The sequence below is a fragment of the Papio anubis genome, chromosome 9 (assembly GCF_008728515.1).
Source record: "Papio anubis isolate 15944 chromosome 9, Panubis1.0, whole genome shotgun sequence".
Lineage (NCBI taxonomy): Eukaryota > Metazoa > Chordata > Mammalia > Primates > Cercopithecidae > Papio > Papio anubis.
In genome coordinates, this window is record NC_044984.1 from 82,757,316 (window position 1) to 82,772,146 (window position 14,831).

Here is a 14,831-nt window from a genome sequence, read left to right on the forward strand (position 1 = left end):
TTAAAACTATATTACACATCCCCCCTAGATAAACCATTAGGAAAAAATTCTCATGACTTATAAATCATTGAAGGTTTATTTTTCCCAGTAAATAGTCTTGTTGACATATTAAAATCTACAAGATACTCAGATTTTACCAATCATCTTCAAAATATAAAATTGTATGCTGTCAATACATTCAAGATTACCTGAATATTTTGATAAAATATGAAAATATTTATTTAAAGCAGTGCAAGAATGGACTAATACAAATTGAATCTTGGTGCACCAAATACATTTGTAATGTTCAGATTACTTTAGAGCCTTGGTTGAAAGTGCATATTATGGAAGCATATATTTGGAAGTTATTTTACAACTATGCATTAAAATAAATTTTCAATCTCATTTAATGTTTTATGGTGTGATTTTAATGGCTGTTCTCCTAAATACCACCACTATTCAAATTTACTTTTGAAGACAAATGTAGTTTTTTTAACTTTTTATCAGCCTTTCAGATGCAGAAATTTTAATTCTGGTTTGTGTGGCTCTTGCTTAGAGAGAGAGTCTATAAAATATTTTCATAGGTTGGCAATCATTAAATGCATGTTTATTCATTGGGTTGCTGTGGTTATATTTTAGCAAAATTTCTATTGAATTTCTTTTTCTTTTTTTTTTTTTTTGAGACGGAGTCTCGCTCTGTCACCCAGGCTGGAGTGCAGTGGCCGGATCTCAGCTCACTGCAAGCTCCCTCTCCTGGGTTCACGCCATTCTCCTGCTTCAGCCTCCCGAGTAACTGGGACTACAGGCGCCCGGCACCTCGCCCAGCTAGTTTTTTGTATTTTTTAGTAGAGACAGGGTTTCACGATGTTAGCCAGGATGGTCTCGATCTCCTGACCTTGTGATCCGCCCATCTCGGCCTCCCAAAGTGCTGGGATTACAGGCTTGAGCCACCGCGCCAAGACTTTAAATGGTGCCTATATTTTTCTGTCATTTTCTTTCAGTTTCCATTTCATTAAAGTTTCTTAAGTACTTTACTCAGCACGGTCTGCAAGTTATCCTTCAAAAATAAAAGTTACAATAACCCTGCTTCAAATACACTGATCCAATCTCTTAGTTCTATAACTTTAGTCTTTTATGTCCTTGTATATCTTTTGTAACAAAATTTAACACACCAAGATTTCCACAAGATCTAGTAGCATTTGGCAGATAATAATGCATGTGTGTGTTTGAATATCTTCTGGAGCCAGTTTTCCTAAGATTTCTTTAAATAATGGCCTATAGTCTGTCTTTAGTGGACTAAACAAACTGCAACATTTGAGAGTGTGACTATTTGTAATCAAATATATTACACGATTGACATTTTACAATCCAACATTTCATACTAACTAAGCAACAATAAAACTGCAATGGTTACCCAGCAAAGGATCATAGCACTGCATATATTTAGAAATCTTCAAGTAAGCTGCAATTAGATGTTGTTACAATCCCAATAGAAACAATTATCTTGAAATGTCATTATAAATTTTTATACAAATTACTCACAATTCTGAGGACTTTTAATGTGTTTTTTTCTATGCTGTTCTGTATAAGAAAACTACTTAAAGTATATTTATAGATATGTATACGACAGTTACAAAAGTCAAAAATTGGCCAATTTGTAGATTGTGCATAGGCTAATACTTTTAAAACAAACAAACACAAAAATTAACTTTTTTTTTTTTTCTTTGACAGGGTCTTGCTCTATTACCCAAGCTGGAGTACAATGGTGCAAACACAGCTCACTGCAGCCTTGACCTCCCAGGCTCAAGTGGTCCTCCTACCTCAGCCTCCTGAGTAGCTGGGACCACAGGCACATGCCACCATGCCTAATTAACTTTTTTACTTTTTGTAGAGATGTGGTCTCATTGTGTTGCTCAGACTGCTCTCAAACTCCTGGCCTCAAGTAATCCTCCTGCTTCAGCCTCCCAAAGTACGGGGATTACAGACATGAGCCACCATGCCTGAGCAAAAACATAAAGTATTCTTCATTAGGAATTTGTTAAACCTGCCAAAGTGATGAAGTGGGTATGTTCATTTATTCTTTGGGCTAGTTTTCTTTCCTTGAGCTTTTAATAAAGTCAACTTCAGGAATAAACTGTCAGTAAACCTGAGTTTCTTATTTCCTTTGTTACCAAAATGCCAGGGGTTTGGTCTAGGACCTGTTCCTTGCTATACAGAAAACCAGTCATGAGACAATGAATATTACCATGAAAGAAAGGCTTTAATCAGGTGATATCAGCTGAGGAGATGAGAGATAAGTCTCAACTCCTCTCCAACCAATTAAAATTGGGAATTTATATAAAAGGGAAGGAATTGCGCTACATGTGGGAAAACAGGAATAAGGGAGGGGGAGGGAAGTAATCATAATGAATAAAGGGTCTGTTGTCTCATTGTCTGGATGTGGTGACCTGGTGAGTTTCAGTTCCTTGATACTCAGAGCCCTGAGTTTTTGTTTTCTGAGGAAGGAACTCAGGCAATGTACGTTTCAAGCTTGAAGACCACGAGGGTCAATTTCTATATTTATTCAAAAAGATCATAAACATCAGTTCTATGGGACAATTGGGGTGGTTTCAGTCCCCTCTTTCCACTTATCAGTTCCTCAATCCTGGGGAAATTGGTCATTGATCTTTCTGACTGCTTTATGCTGAAGAGGAGGCATCCTGGGATAATGATGAGAAATGAAAATTTCACACCTATAATTGGCAGTACTCATGAGTACCTGGCTGCCATTCAGCTTGTTGGAGCACCATGATATTTGTACTTTATTTGGTTTCAGAAGAACGTTTTAAGCCACATTGAGATTGGATGATTAATAAGATAGATAAACCAAATTTTAAAATACCAGATAATATGGAACAGATCCCCTGGAGAATCCAAGAGAACAATCCTAAGCCTATTAAAAAGTCTTCCTAATTCATTACATCTTGCATGCAAAGAACCAGCATTTGGGAGAGAAGAATAACCTGAAAAGTGCATGTTCCCTTTCTGAAGTATTATCCAGGGTCTTCAACTGGACTTTGAATGTTAACTTAAGCCTGTCCGAGGATTCACAAGAAAATCACTGTTTAACTTGGAGTTATTCCAAAGGGACTGGTTTTCCCTAAGTATGAAGAATCTGTGGCTTAACACCAGCTAACTTGACAGATTAGTGGATGGTCAGCGACACCTCAAAAGGGCTAACTCATTGTGGTTGCAGCTGGTCTTCAGACTGGTGGGATCTGTAGGTCTTCAGCATGATTTTGTCCTCAGCTTCAAAGAGTGTAGGGGCACATCTGTAGGAAACGGGTGCCTATTGGAAGCACACTCAGAGAGACTAGTTAATGTATTTCCCAATCATTTTATATATGATTTAGCTTCTGTTTCAGGGAAGGAAAAAAATCTTCAGAGGTCAGGAAGTTCAGGGGTCAGAGAAATGGTCTTCCATACAACATTTCAAAGGATCTAAGACCTAGCCTACTTCTGGCAGCTATTCATATCATTGGCAGGACAGGGGGCAAGAATTTTTCCCAGGTATGATTTGTCTCTTGGAAACTGGGGTCCCCTTAGCCACAAGTAGGTCTGTTCAGTTGATAAGGGGCTTAGAACTTTGTTTTTACGTTAGCCCCTTTTGGTCAAGATGTGCCAGAGGCAGCAATGATGGCCAGTCTTGTATTTTGCTCCATTTCTTTGCTGGATTGGTGTGGCTACCTGCTTGGGGTCTATTCTGTCCCTTGTTGGGACCCCAATGGCCAAAAGACTTAGAGTCAAAAGACTTATAGCCAATTCAATGTTCTAGGCAGGACAGGAAAGGAGGTGGTCAGGCACTCATTACCCCTTAAAACGCTTTAAAAAATATAAGAGCAAAAGTCCAAAAGCCAAAAAGAAAGATTAATACTCCTGTCACCATAAAGCCAGTTTCCCATGGCTTGCATATGAAGCATACCAACTGCTTCACCTGGGGTGCTCCACTTGGCATTGATAGTTGGAGATGGACAGTTTCTATTCTCAGGGTAAACAGATCTTATAGTGCCTTTCTATCCAGTCCACCAGGCTGGCTGTTCTCTTGAGAATAACGTCCTCTGTGTCTGGATTGTATACACCCATCTGCAATTGTTCAATTGTGAGCTGTGGGTCCTGTATCAACCAAAATATACTCCTTCACTCTGTAGCATTTAAAACCAAAGACATTGCTCTTGAATTAGTAACTTTTACAATACTTTTTAGTAAAGGTTCATCAGAATGTCAACGATAGCAATCTACAAAATGGAACAATTCCTTTGTGTTATACCCTCTGGTTTCAATAGTTACTTGGTTTTGCCCTTCCCCCACACTATCTTGTTAGAAACCACATGTCTCAGAGTTACTTTCTGGCATAATTTTCTCTTTTGTGGGTAATTCTGAAGCTAGTGATCTGAGCTCAGACAGGCCCATATATGAGCGTGGTCCAGCCTCAAGGACCATCCCAACACTCTCTTACTTTTATTTTAGCTATCATAGATAACAATAAACAAGGGAATAATATTTTACTTTCTCCTTATTGGTTTGAATTTTCTTATGTGTCCATGGGACTAACTCCCTAGGAGTTGAATCTATCTCTAAATCCCACTGGTAACTTTTACCTTTAATAACTGAATGCAGAACATTTGCAGCGCCATACAATGGGTGACCATATGGCCACCCATGAATCAAAGGTTAATCTAATAGTTTTCTTCTGAAACATAATTGTTCTCTCTCCAGTCCTTCATTTTTAGCAAAGACAAATCATAGTAGGACCAATTTATTTGCAAAAATATGGTTTAGTAGTGGGCGTGGTGGCTCACGCCTGTAATCCCAGCACTTTGGGAGGCTAAGTCAGGTGGATCACTTGAGGTCAGGAGTTCGAGACCAGCCTGGTCAACATGGTGAAACCCTGTTTCTACTAAAAATACAAAAATTAACCAGGCGCAGTGGCATGCACCTGTAATCCTAGCTACTTGGGAGGCTGAGGCAGGAGAATTGCTTAAACCCAGGAGGCGGAGGTTGCAGTGAGCCAAGATTATGCCACTGCACTCCAGCCTGGCCGACAGAGTGAGACTCTGTCTCAAAAATATATATGTTTTAGTCTTATTGTATTTGTCCTGATTATTTGCATAAAGTTCAGCAAGAATTATTGTTTACGTAAGTTCTTATCAATCAACTTTGCAGGAACTTTTTCATAAGGAATCTCAGAATTGACTTTTAAAGTCTTCTTGAGCCCAGCCCAGCCAAGGATTTATCTATGCCTGAAAATACCTGTATGAATTCTTTTCTTCTCTAGGTCCCAAAATAACTTGAGAATCTTGGGCCTGTCAGAATGTGACATCCTTTACATACCACAGGTCAGGAACCCTGCGAGGAACTACATAGACAAGGTACAAGGTCAGTCTTTCCAGGGGACATTTATGACTTTACAAAGTCAAACTTGATTTCTCAAAGCAGTCTGCCTATATGTGAAAATATGTCATTTCAGTAAAAGCCTTGGTAAAAAATAACCAGTTCCTCCAATTTTGTTCTGTTATTAAGAAAAGATTTTCATTTAACTTATGCAAATAACTGTTGCCATAAATTAGGAATATTCATAAATAGTTTCTGAATTCTGTAGAAATCAGGTATAGAGATAAACATGCTTCAAATTTTGTTTACAAGAGTATACTCTACCCAATTGTTAAAGGCTATAAATACCTTGAAAGAAAAAAATTTTCTTGGCTCTGATAAAACAGAAATAATCAGCAAAGTTTTCTATAAAAAAGTCATAAAAATTTTGGTTCCCTATTAGTTCAGTCCATGTAATTAACTCCTATTTTACTTAATATTAGACCAGTAATTCTCCTGGATATATCACCTCTTCAATGAGAGTCCTGGAAGTTATCTCCCTAGTCCAATGGCACAATCTTCAAAAGTTGTCAGAAACCTTCATTCAAGAGTCATTTTTATGAACTCCCCTAAAGAAGCAAGTTTTGGACGTCAGCTGATTATAAACTGCTTTTTAAGAGGAATCAGAGTAAAACAATAATTTTGGATGACAGAAGTCTTAGGACAGCCGTGGTTAAAGATACAATTGACAAGAAAATTTGAGTATTTCTATGGCATATAACAATTTAATATAACATTCATAATTACTACTGATGACATATACTATGACATATCAAAATTTTAGGAGTCTCATAGAATTTCAAACTACATACTAGTAAACATATGGAAATTTATATATTTATATAAATATAACTCAAAGAAAATTAAGCAGTTTTGGACCTTGAGGGACCCCAGCATCCAAAAAGTTAGTCTGAGATTTAAAAGAAGACTGAATTCAGAATTTGAAATTTTGATATTGGAAAGTTTGGCAAATGTCAAAGGTTTCAAACATGTAATATCATAAAACAGCATTACATGTCACTATAAAATAGTAATCCACTTAGCCAAAATGATAATGCAAAGATTTCAAAAAAACAAAAACCATTACTCTTTGATAAAGAGTAGACTGAGTTTCCCCACCAAAAAAAACCAATAAAGACAGCACAAGACCAATTAAATCTGTTTCTCTCTCTGCTCTTTTATTTTTCAGCAGTTTACTCAAAAGTTAATCAAAAATATTTTATTACCTCTTATTAATATTACAGAAAAACATTGTTCATAAGAGAAAAATTTTACCTCTCTATTGTGTATTAATAATACTAAAGCTAATTTTAATGAGGACTTGTAAACAAACCTTTCTAATTTTAACCAGGTTGATCATAAGATCAGATCTCCATAAACCTCTTATAACCTTTTACAATTTTCTTTCTTTTTTTTTCGAGACTGAGTTTTGCCCTGTCACTCAGGTTGGAGTGCAGTTGTGGGATTTCAGCTCACTGCAGCCTCTGCCTCCCAGGTTCAAGCGATTTTCCTGTCTCAGCCTCCAAAGTAGCTGGGATTACAGGTGGACACCACCATTCCCAGCTAATTTTTTGTATTTTTAGTAGAGCTGGGGTTTCATTTATATATATATAAAAAAAACTGTACTAATTTCATCCCTCAAAATTGACCCTTATAATCTCATGCACCTACTACTTCTATGATAGCCTCTGGGCCTACAGGGATTGGATTGTTTTAATTTATGACCCTGTGTCTCATGAAAGCAGTTCATTGTGATGGTCACTTTCTCCATGTTTGAAGACAAAGCTTTGACCGATGTTAATTTCAAGATTTAGCAGGTGTCAGTGCCCTTTTCAGACCCAGGAGTCAAAGCTCTGTAACATATTAATAACAGCACAAGGACTTTAAAAGCAATATAGAAAGTTACATGAATATAAAAAAAACACCTTAATTCTTTTAAATCTCAGTTTTCCTAAGCATTCAAAAACCTAATAACAATGACATAGACATTCTTTCCATAAAATGTAATATCTGTTGGTTAGGCCAGCAGCCAGAAAGGAAAGAAGGAACTGCTACAGTGTGATTGCTTCTCCTCATGGGAAGTCCCTTTAGATAACCTGGAAGTCAAATCTGATGAAAGGATACTTGAATTAATGAGACACGGGAAGAATGTGTTCAGGGCAATGAGTGAACATAATATCAATATTATAGAGGAAATAAGAAACTAGAAAAATAGTACCTTGAGCAGGGAAATCAAGTTATGCTAGAGGAAAACACTGCTTTTCTAGACTTTTCAGGTAAACATTTTAACATCAGGCCACAAGAGCAGTTAGAACTTGAGGGAAAAAATACAAGAACTGTTGAAAAAGTTGGAGGAGAGAGTTACTTCAGGCATTTTCAAGAGAAGGAAAAAAGGCTGAAAGCAGCAAGACACAATCAACTTGAACTTCTGAGATACGAATATGAGAAGTTTTCAAAAAGAAAGATTATAGTATCAAAATACAAGTCTCTTTTAATTTTATTTATATCAAACCAATATTTTAAGAAAATAATGTTTTAACATAGGGGACCAATCGTTAGAAAACTGTTGTTAATAATTCCCCTTTAATTATAGCCAAGTTAATCACATGTGAAATTCCTTTCATAAATTCTCTTTTCATGAACCCTATCATGATTTACACAGATCGTCTATGACATGCTTGGACTTTCTTATTTGACACACTTTATATGTAGAATTCTTATTTTTAGTTACTTTAAATTTTAGTATCTTAAATTTTAGTGAAACTACAGTAACCAAGAAAACCTGAACTTTCAGATTTATTAGCATTTTATAAATAAAATCACAATTTTTATAAATATGTATTCCCATATTATAACCCTTTCTTATTTAGAAATAACCCAGACATCCAACAAGCATTTATTATTCAATCAAAATAACTTTAAGATTTTATATTCCACAAAAGGTTTACCTATAAGCATTTATTCCATTTACATGTATTCAATTCTTAAACAGTTTACCTGAATTATTTCTGAAAATGGAGATATTAGACAAAACTTCTCATCATTTCAAGTTAACTCCTCCTTAATAATTTCTTATAGTCTGTGAATATCAGACGTTCACCTAAATAAGAATGTTAACACACAGGGGTTTTTCTGATAACTCAGAAGATTCAGCTGTTGTTTTCATTGAACCAATAATATTAAATTAGTCTTACTTGTCAAAAAAATCATACAAAGATAATTCTGTTTTTGTTTGTGTTTATAATTTTATAAAAACAGTGACATCTTAAAGTATCTAACAGAGACAAATATAAAATCTGGACAAAAATGTATACTGACAATTCTGAAGACATTTTTATTTTTATCTTAACAATAATTTTAAAGTCAGCTTATTTAACAAAAGTGTACTTAAGGCACATGAACTGGAAAAATGCTTGAACTTATTTACTTAATTTATGAGTGCTCTATTATTTATAAGCCAATTTGGTGCTCTATAAAAACAACACATAACATCCAGACATGTATACTCACATAAAAACAAAGATCCAATAGCTTTCACCTTAGAAATATAGCCATGAGAGAGCAATATAATCTCATAGGTTTATAAATATGTTCACACGGCTGAATTTGGTTTGCCCTAATAGGTAATCCAATAGAGGCTGTGAACACAAATTTAGGGTAAATCAGTTTCCAAAGCAGTTTGATTTTTAAAGGTCAAATCTCCCTATCCTCCAAAGAACATCGAGACTAATCAGCATGATATTAGAACAAGGTACTAATCAATTGGGCTCGACCCTGTGTAGAATAGCAGCATAAAAGCCTAGATATACAGACCTCCACCCCACTTTCCCATTCAATAGCAAAATTAATCCAATTGTAAGCTCTGCAATTCAAAGACCTTGTGAGATGAGATCAGGTATGTTCAGAGTAGCATGGCTGAAGACTTTCCCTTACTCCATCAACACTCAACTACATTCTGGCCAACTCTGAAGAATGCACCCTGGGGTGCTGCTCTCTGGGATCAAACCCCAACCTCCCATGATTATGATGACACACACACACACACAAACTGTCACAAAAAAACACAATCCAATCTGCAGCAATGAAAAAACCACAAGAGTGTCAAAACTGAAATAGTCAGCATGCTTCCTCTTTCCATTGGTCAGGCTTGTTCAACCTGCAAATCGTAACTCCTTTGGAATGTCGCAGACTGAGAGGAGGCAATCCCATTGTCTGGTATCCACAAAAGACACCTATCCAAATACAGATGTCAAATTTTAATGGCTGTTCTTCCTAGGCAATCAGGAGTATGGTTGGGGCTGGCAGTGGTGGATCCAAAGAGAAATAAACCAAAATCCACTTCTGACCAAAAATGGGCAGGCAACTGCTTAGGAGAACTTCTGAAACTCTCCCAGCACATGGCAGCTGAGCCATGAGCAATGCATTTACAGTCAAGGAACAACAAAATTTGTTATCAAAATGCCAGGGTCTCAGTCTAGGTCCCATTGCTTGCTGTGCACAAAGCCAATGACTGAGACAATGAGTATTGTCAGCAAAGAAAAGCTGTAATTGGGTGATGTCAGCTGAGGAGATGGCATATAAGTCTCAAAGGCTCCTCAACCAACTAAATTTGGGGGTTTATATAACAGAAGGAATGTAGCTACACATGGGAAAACAGAAATTAGAGAGGGGTAAGGAAGCAATCCTGATGAATAAAGGGGTTGATGTCTCATCTGGATGTGGTGATCTGGTGAGTTTTAGTTCCTTGATACAGTTTCAGAGGCCTAAGTTTCAATTTCTTGAGGAAGAAACTTGGACAATGTAAGTTTCAGGTTTTAAGACCAGGAGAATCCATTTCTATGTTTATTGAAAAAGACTGTGAAGTTCATTCTATGGGACAGTTGGGCCAATTTTCCTTTCTCACACAGGAGAATATTTAAATACAAAATGGTCTAGTTTCTGTTGGGTAGGACTGTTAAGCATTGACTTTAAAATTAAGCTGAACATTATTATATTCCTAATAGAAGTTCTTTGCAAGAGTCAAAAAATTGGGGATATAGCTTGACTTCTGTCACACGCAATTTTATAAATTGGAGCATCTCGCCTAGTCTATCTGAGGCTGTTTGAACATCTGCAGAAGAAATGGGCTTAATTAGGGGTTGTGAAGTTTGCTCCAGCTTTACATTCTGTAATATATAATAAAGCTTCCTTTGTTAAAGTTACTCATAGGGGTTCTTAGCATTCTTAAACATAAGATTTGTTATATTTGAAGATAAGTTGATTTCTTAGAGTTACCAGATAGTTTTAATCCTAAACTCCATGCTCCCGAATCTGAGCATGGTAAAATATTATATATTACAATTATTGAATATAATCATGCAACTGATACTTTCTTTACCTGTAAGCCAATCATTAGCCTGTTTGCATTTAAATCTCTTCCCTTTCTCCTCCTGCTTTGCTGAGTGTTGCAGATGCTGACCATAGTGATCTGTGTTTTTTAGGTTTCCCTGCTGTGGCAGCCATGGGGCGTAAGATGCCCTAAGTGCCCATACCCACTTCAAGAGTGACTCTGCCACAGGAAGGTCAGGACACCAAGAGTACCCATCTGTGGTGCCTTCATAATCTGCCTTAGCTTTGGAGCAGAGGTTCTTTGCTACTTAGGCTGCCCCCAGCCTCAGTGACTGAGCATGGAGGAATATAATACCCCTCAATTGTAATCTATATGCCAGTGCAAACTATCGGGCTCATCAAGTCTTTCTCAGTACTCTATCACAGCTGGGGGCTCTTACTACCCAGTCCTTTGATCTGCCCCCGTTCCTTTCATAAGCCTCATTTCACTATCAGCTCTCAAGTCCTTCCCTACATACTCCTTTTCCTTCTCCACTTTATATTTCATAGGCATTACCTCTAGTAAACCTCTTGTACATCTAAATTCATCTTGGCATCTACTTCCCAGAGGATATGAACTTATACATCTGTCAGTTGCTTCTGACTACCTTCAGCCAATGAGATATACTGTATGGGGCTTGCAGGGGGAACCAAGAGTGACACTGGGGAACAATTTCTCTCTCTGCTACAGGAGGCATACCAGTTGTGACTGTATCTTCACCATGATACCAGCTGCTGCCCCATAGCCACTCTCTCTGTGAATCTTTGTTTCTGTCAAACTAATTAGCTTCTAGTATCCAATAATATTACCTTCTCCCAATGTATTCATGGGTATAAGTGGCTTCTTGTTATTGTTATCTTGTTTACCTCACTATTTTCACTGTCCTTTATCTGGAAGATAAACATCCAGTAAAATAGGGTTGTTAAAAAGCACTGTGTTTTACAGAATACTTTGGCATCCTCCTGTTGCCAACCTTAGATCTGAGTTACTTGAAGGAAAGTCTGTTCTCTAGCTTTCTAGTAATTTTCTTTCAAATTGTGGCTTGAAATTGACTTTTCTAAGCCCGGTATTCTTGCTCTTCTGATAACAAATTCTTTCCCTCTTTTCTTTTACAAGATGTTCCTTCTCTCCCTAGTGGCGACCCACATTGAAGGTATGGCATGACACCTAACCTTGACTAACTAGAATCCTTTTCCAGGAACTGCTAGGGATGCAGAGGAGAGAGCAATCACCATTCGCCTCTGCAATCCTGTACCTACTGGGGGCTATTTTGTAAAAAGAGTCTGTGAATGGGGCCAACACCAGTGGAGGCTGACCTAAAAAATGCCTGATAACATTTTTATACTAAACTCCTGGATAAATTTGGAAGAGAATACTATTAATGCAAAGAATAACCCAACTCATAAAACTCTCAAGTTGTAAAAGTCTTTTCTGACTATCTGAAAGGAAGTTTTGAGTAGAGTGGGAGGAAGGGATGAGTAGGGGGTTGTTGAAGATAAAGTTAATTTGGGTAACAGATATAAAGAAGGAGAACACATCTGGGTGTCTGGATGGTTGCCGAAGGTGGAGGGAACTTGGAAAACTGAAACCCAGCATATATTGATTTATCTCCACATTTTCATTTCAGAGTTTCTGGCTCTTTCTGACACTTATGATGTCTGTGGCATCTATTCTTTTTATTACACTGTTACAAATCTTCCCTAATCCTTTGAAGTCAGAACCTTTGCTTTCGCTACCACTTCATGCTGACATCTATGACTCAGCTCCCTGGCTTCTTGGGGATTTGTTTTTAAACAGATATCATAAATTAGAGAAACAGAGGTTACCAAAGATTAAACTGTTTATCAAACAAATAATGAAATACATTCTTTGTGTTAGGATAAATTATTTGTGTTAAAATATATTTTAAATGTCTATGAAAGAATTATTGAAAATGGCATCTAAACAATCATCCCTGTTTTTCTTAATTTTTGAATGAGTTGCCTTAGGAGATGTTTTCTTTAACAACAGAGTCATATGGTTTAATGTCATTGAACGTTTTACTGCACACCATGAACAGATAAATTTCTGACAGAATCTCAGCATCAGCTGGAAATTCAGATCAGTAATTTTTTTTCTAGGTTGCATAAACTTAAGTTAGGCTAGAAACGTTTTCATTCAGGTGCTCTCAGCATTCAGAACTGGGCTGGCTACCTATTATGCTTTAATTTTCTGTATGAATCCCTTATAAATTGTCATCTTTGTCCTAGACATAGTCAGAAAACTAGTGTTTGTGCCACCAAGTAGAGTTCTATTTGAATCAACTAGAACTTTTAAAAGTTTCAGCCACTATTCTGCCTGGAGAATATCAGCTGTTATGTCTTCCCATCTGAGAACTCTTGCAAATATTCCCTAGAGCCCACTCTGACTGTGGCAACCACAGGAGACTGGCAAGACTGGGAAGCTGAGGTATCCTCAAAGATCTAGCCCTTAGCATGAGCTACCCATAAGGCAAGGGGCAATGCAGCCTGCCAAAGTGCCCCTTAGGACAAAGGAAACCTGATTGTGTGTTCTCCCCATCTGCTAGCCCTCTCATTCTTGTGAACAGAAGGTGACTGTTCCCATCCCAGTGAAGATGAGGGCATAGTGCTTATCTCCGAAAGGGAGGAATGTTGTTCTATTTTAGTGGACAGGAAGCACCAGTGGCCAGGAACAGACATGAAGATGGGGGATCTTCTCTTGTCCCGCCATCCACTGCTGTGGATGCAGCCACAGGTTTTCCTACTGGGTATTGGAGTGGGTGTACCTGGAGATAGCTTCTCTAGGACTATCTAGGGTTACTACACCCCTACTGACAGTGTGCCCATGAGCCCAGGCTTGCACAAAGGTCAGAGTTCATCATCCTTTCCCTGTGTGGAGTGATGGCATCCCTACCGCTGAATGCTGGCCAGCCACATTCACAGAGTTGTTTGGGGCTAAGGGAAGAGGTTCCACTGCAGGCCAATTCAGGGTAGCCACAGGATAGGCATTTTCTGCAGAATTCAGTTCCATTTTAGCCTGGAGATAAAGGGCAGGGCCTGTCTGAACTGAAGGCTGTAAGCTCTGGGACAGAGGTGTGATAGGGAATTGGATGGGGAACTGGTACAACTCCCTCCTTTCCACCTCTGAGGAGACCTCGGCGCATTGCACCATGCACTCTCTCAACCACCCCAGTCAGGGTAGGTGTGTCCACTGATCACTGGGGTATCTGGGGATGAGCCAGCTCTTACTTGTAAGTGCCACGTACAGGACTGAAAGTTGAACTGCACAACCAAATAATAATATAAAAAACCCACTTACAGAGGGGCATAGTGCTAGGGAATGAGATAAGCTTCCTGAGATCTCAGCTCTCAGCCCCACAGAACATAGTGAGCCAGTTCATATACCCAATGCATTGTTACAACAATCAGCACTTGAGAAAGCCACCACACATAGAAAAACTATCTATAACCAAGGAATTTATACCAGACCCTTGGCCCCCCGAAAGCATTCAGAATTGAAATCAAGTGATCATATACAACATACATTACAGTCACATCCTCAAGGAGGAAACATAAATAAAAATTCCCATCCAAACAAAAGCAAATTCAAAAATAAGAAGAGCAAGCTTCTCTAGATGAGAAATAATCATAAGAACTCCTGCAGTACAAAAAAAAAAAAAAAGTTTCAACATCCCCAAAGGATCACATTAGATCTCTAGCAATGGATCCTAGTCAAAAGTGAATTTGGATCCTAATCAAAATAAAATCTCTGAAATAAGAGAAAAAATTCAAAATATGGATTGTAAGAAAGTTCAATGAGGTCCAACAGAAAGTTGAAAATCAACACAAAAAATCAGGAAAACAATTCAGGATATGAATGAAAAATTTACTAAAGGCATAGATAGTTTAAAAAAAAAAACCCAGAACTTTAAGAGATAAAAAATTTATTGATGATATTACAAAAAATAGTTGGAAACTTTTATCAGTAGACTAAACTGAGCAGTAGACTAAACTGAGCAGTAGACTAAACTGAGAAAAGACTGGTCATTTAAATTAGCCCAGTCAGACAAAAATAA

General features: G+C 37.5%; 2 long non-coding RNA genes across 2 annotated transcripts in view; one reads left to right on the top strand and one right to left on the bottom strand.

The window, feature by feature from the left end:
• Positions 1-1,872: 1,872 nt before the first annotated feature.
• On the bottom strand, positions 1,873-9,344 carry LOC103875935. Its single transcript, XR_002515754.1, has 3 exons — positions 9,266-9,344; positions 5,269-5,957; positions 1,873-4,131 (listed from the first exon to the last, which is right to left on the bottom strand). It is a non-coding gene; the product is annotated as an uncharacterized LOC103875935 (long non-coding RNA).
• The window catches only part of LOC103875936, a 46,684-nt gene continuing 41,061 nt past the window's right edge, over positions 9,209-14,831 (top strand). The window contains exon 1 of the long non-coding RNA XR_002515755.2: positions 9,209-10,117. This is a non-coding gene — a long non-coding RNA (uncharacterized LOC103875936). The remainder of the gene's footprint in view (positions 10,118-14,831) is intronic.